Source organism: Capsicum annuum, chromosome 1 (assembly GCF_002878395.1).
Source record: "Capsicum annuum cultivar UCD-10X-F1 chromosome 1, UCD10Xv1.1, whole genome shotgun sequence".
Lineage (NCBI taxonomy): Eukaryota > Viridiplantae > Streptophyta > Magnoliopsida > Solanales > Solanaceae > Capsicum > Capsicum annuum.
In genome coordinates, this window is record NC_061111.1 from 89,998,594 (window position 1) to 90,004,061 (window position 5,468).

Here is a 5,468-nt window from a genome sequence, read left to right on the forward strand (position 1 = left end):
ATTCAGATTCAATCCTCTATAAATAGGTCCCTCCTTGATCTTCATTCTACTCTATTTTTATTTATTTCTTGCATTTTGTCTTTTGCTATTACATCTTCAACCACTTCTATTCAAAGAGCATATTCCTTTCAATTTGAGGTAAGGTTTTTTGTGTAAATCTACTAGTTGATAGTATACTTGTATTACATTTGGACTCTTTTCTTCTAGTTTTTTTAATAGTATTTTGTCATGTATGGAGGCATTTTGAAGGAGACAAAGAAAATAAAGCTAGCGAAATCTTTGTGAGAGGTTGTACTAGCCAACAAGGAAGGATCAAATCAAAGTACTGATCAAAATCTCATGTGAACAAAAGGAATACGAAGTGTTAGAGCTTCCACAAGAAGGGGCTCTTTGAACGAGATTTCCTAATGTCAAAGTCCAAAGAAAAGGCAAGTACATCCATTGTTGAATGGGTACATGATTCTGATAAAGAATATGTAGTTATAACATCATGAATAGTGAAGTCTATGGCGATAAATGGGTACTAGACTCTAGCTATACTCTACATATGACATTCCAAAGAGATTAGTTCAGGAGTTATGAGAAAAGTGTAGGAACCATAGTAATGGACAATAATGTAACTTGAAAAGTAGTTGGAACTTGTTCGATTCAAGTTTGCTACCATGATGGAATCGTGAGGACTATTACAAAAGTCAGTCATGTTCCTGATACGAAGTAGAATTTGATCTCCCTAGGTACTTTAGATAAATAAGGCTACAAGTACATGAGCAAAGGAAGAACTATAAAGGTGATTAAAGGTTCTTTAGTCATGCTGAAGGCCAAGATGGAGGATGGTCTTTACACACTGGCACAAAGCGTTATTATTTTCTCTGTTAATACATCTACCATTTATTTATCTAATGATGACAAAGAAAAATTGTAGCACATATGACTGGTTCATATGAGCATACGAGAACTGGAGATGCTGAGAAAATATAACCTTTTAAACAGTGAGAATATTAACACACTTAAATTTTATGAGAACTAAGTCCTAGGGAAGTAAAAAAAAGGTCATTTTCAGCACTAGTAAGCATAATATATGAGGGGTTCTATACTACATTCATTCATATTTATAAGGTCCGTCCCTATAAGCTTCCATCAAAAGAAGGAAAGAGGTATCTTCTTACATTCATTAATGATTTTTCATGAAAGGTTTGGGTGCATTTATTGAAGGCAAAAATTGATGCTTTTAAAGCATTTAAAGACTGAAAGATATTGGTTGAGAATCAAATAGAGAAGAAATCAAGTATCTTCATATAAAAAATGGCTTGGAGTTTTGCAGTGAAAAGTTCAATGATTTTTGCAAGGTTCATAATATCTCAAGACATAAGACGGTCAGGCACATACCATAATAGAATGGAGTTTCCAAGAGAATGAATAGAACTCTTCTTAAAAAGGCTCATTGTATTCTCCTATAAGCCAAAAAGTACGAAGTGTTTTAGGTTGAATCAGTTCACACTACTTGTCATATTATCAATCAATCTCTAGCATCAGCGATTGACTTAAAGACTCCGAATGAGGTATGATCAGGTGAACCCTCTAACTATTCATACTTGTTGTTTATATTTTTTATTAATTCACATGTGTTTTAGTTATGGTTGATCCTGTTTGGGACATTACTATTCTGCACGACACTGTGCGAGAACTTCAGAGACAGGTTAACGACCTGCAGAGGGAGTTGGTCACCAGGAGAGCAAGGATATTTAGAGAGATACAAAGGCTGATAAGGGCCCTGCTGCAGCCGGTTGATTGGCCGGCTGGCAATAATAACGATGATGCTGATGATAATAATAATTAGAATATGTTTTTTCTTTTAGCGTATGTATTTTAATTTTTCTATATCGGATATATACCTAATGTATTTTATTTTTTGTTTAATGAAAAATTTATTATTGGTCGACTTTGGGTTTTTAATTCTTATTTAATTTTTGTTTGGTCTGTTTCTTCTTCTAAATATGTTAACATGCCGATGGTTGGAGGTAAGGATCAATTTTGAATCTAGTAGCAAGAGTAATTTTGGCTTTTGAGTTCTTTCAACAGATGGACCATGTGTTGGAACAGATTGGTTATTGGTTGGTTTTCTGCTAATAGATTATCTATCTATTGCAATGGATTTGTCATTTTTTGGAGGAAAACATTCTAGTTTTATGAATCTGGTTAAACAAGATTTAATATTGTTCAAACTAGAAAATATCAAGTTCATAGTGAAACATTTAATTGAAACGTGTTATGTATCTGTCAATACAAGTGTCACTAAGCATTTTATGCATATTATTCATCAATTCTCTCTCAAAGAAAATCCTAGAGCTCAAAACTTACTCACCAAGAAATCTAATTTTCCCCCATTCTTCTTCCAAGATAACTCAAGATTTAGGATTCCCAATTCATGAACTTAAAGAATTCATCTTCATCAGATGAAAAATCGAAGGAAGGCGATAATGTAGTGATTAAATTAGACATGGCTAAGGCTTATGATAGGGTTTCTTGGTCTTATATTTGCTTGATTTTGAGAAAAATGGGCTTTCGTGAAAGGTTTATCGATATGGTATGGAGAATTATGTCCAAGAATTGGTATTCTATTATTATGAATGGGTTAAGGCATGGGTTTTTCCACTCTACGTGAGAAAAAAAACCAAACCAATTAGGTCGGTTTATTAAAATTATAAATCAAATCAAACCAACATAAAATCAGTTTTTTCGGTTTAGGTTATAGTCGGTTCTTTGGGTTTTTTTTGGTTTTTCTCGATTTTTTAATAATATTTATTTTTGACAATTATATTGTGATTGAAATTTAGATCAAGTATGTTTTCACTCATGCGCTAATGAAAAACCACAATTATGAAAAATTGAGGGGCGAAAAACTCTCTTGAAACTAAAAAATAAGATGAAGAGTGAAAAATTTAGGTTTTAAGTTTATATTGGATTTTGGTTCATTTTATTAGCAATTAATGGATAAATATTACAACGTAAAGACCCAAATATGAATATATATATATATATATATATATATATACATCGACTTTCTAAATATTAAAAATTAATAAGACTAATTGAAAAGTATTTAAAAAGTAGATTATAATTAATATTTTATGTATAAAAAGTTAAATTATATACATGCATATAATATATATATATATATATATATATATATATATATATATATATAATATTAAAAGTTGGAATATCCTTAGAAAAGTGAATTGAACTTTTTGTCCTTTATTGAAATCCTTGCTTTAAACAAAATCATCCTTTTTCACTATTTTTTTCTAATATTTAAACAAAATCATCTTTTTCACTATTTCATCCTAATATTTAATAATTGAAAATTAATTAAATGTATTTATGGTAAAAAAAATTTCCGTAGTAGAAGACATCAGAATTTCTATATCTTTTTCTGATTTAAGAATTGAAAATTAATTAAATATATTTATGGTAACTCTTTCCTTATTTGAAGTCATACAACTGATACATTTTTTATTAGTTTAAGAATTCTAAATCAACTAAATTTGATTTTAAGAAGATTTGAAAAATGTAAAAATAAATATAAAACTATTAGAATAAAAAAAAATTAAGAAGTTCCAGATTCTTAAATGTTTTAAGTACTTAATAAAATGTAATCAATAAATTTGTAAAGATTTGATTTTCAAAATAAGGAATGATTTTTTATATATATATAAAATAATCGTAACACAAATATAGTTTAAATTGATGCGTCTCTCTTATCCTGTGACAACAAGGGAAAGGGGTATACAAATGTAAAAGTGATACCATCAACCACTTGGAATGGGAAAACATATATATGTATATGTTTATATTTACATTATTACATTAAAGTGTGAAAGATTTTTGAAAAGTGATTTGAACTTTTATACTTTATTAAAAATCTCCGCAATAAATAAGATTATTTAATTTTAAATAATCAAATGTTACACGTGCGAGGCACGTGCAACTAAACTAGCATATATATATATATATACACACACACACACACACATATATATATATTATGTCGGTTTGATTTGGGTTCGGTTTGACTTTTTTTTTTGTTAACATCAAACCAAACCAAGGATGATCAATTTTTTTTTCAAACGCCAAACCAACCAAACCATAAATCGGTTTTTTTTCTCGGTTTGGTTTGGTTCTTCGGTTTGGTTTGGCTTGACGGTTTGATCTGTACACCCCTAATTGCAAATTTGTTACCATAGAATATATATAACAACACCTTCAACCGTTGTCATAAATAATAGTTCTATTATTAACCATTTTTATTGAAAATGAACATTGCAATACGTATATGTATAACAATACTTTTTAAAAACCATTTCCACAAAAGCATCTATGACAACACTTAATGGAAAAAAATTATCTATTGCATGCTTATTAATTTCCTTCGCAATATTTCACAGTCCGCCAAAATAACATTTTTTGTTTCTGGATATTTCACAATCCACCACAATAACATTTTTTCTTTCTTGATCGAAAATATCAAAAACCCCTCTTTCTTTCTCATAAAAAATTAAACCCTATCCCTTTTTCATCAACGAAAACCATTTCTCAATCAATCGAATACCCATTTCTCATTGATCGAAAACTTGATTAGTTTTTTTGGAGGGTGAATTTGTAGATCCAATTATCTGTGAGTACAATTGAATACCAACTAGTTTCTTTAAATTACAATTGTTGGGTCTGTAATTTCCATTGTTGCTGGAAAGGAGTAAAGGAGAAGAAAATAGAGTAAAGGAGAGGTAATTTTGATTGTTTCTGTTTGGTTCCGATAAGAGTTGATGAAACTCAACACTTAGATTTTTATTGATCGATGGAAAGGAAAATGGTACCATTAAATAACTGATGTATAATGAATCTATTTTTCTTTGTGCCTGGATATTTCTTAAATTTTGTTTCAATATCTTTTAATGATTTATTCTTTTCGTAAGATGTATTCATTAATTTGTATGGTTTATTATTTTATCCTGTAGTAATTGTAGAATTACAGATTTCTGTATAATAATTTATCCTAATTGTACTGTAATGTATATCTAATTCTAGATTTTCAATGTTACTTATTATCTTGTGTTGCTCTTCTTGTAGTGAGTTTTTTAAGTTATATAAACTATCACATATACTTTTTTCTAAATTTTCTGAGGTTTCTTCTATCCATATTAATTTTTGTTTTAGGTTCTTCATTATTTTTCTAATTCGGTTTTTATAACTAATTTCACTATTTAGATTATCTTGATTTTCTCTAGTTTTTCTAATATATTCTAACATCTCTTAATTTGAATAATATCCTTCTGGGTAGTTGTCTAGGTATAACTGTGTTATCCAATCTATGGTTTCAATTTCATAGTCTAGTACTTTTTCTAATATTATTTTCTTAATATCTATAATTTCTATATCTCTAAGTATATATAAAATTAAGACTTTAAGAT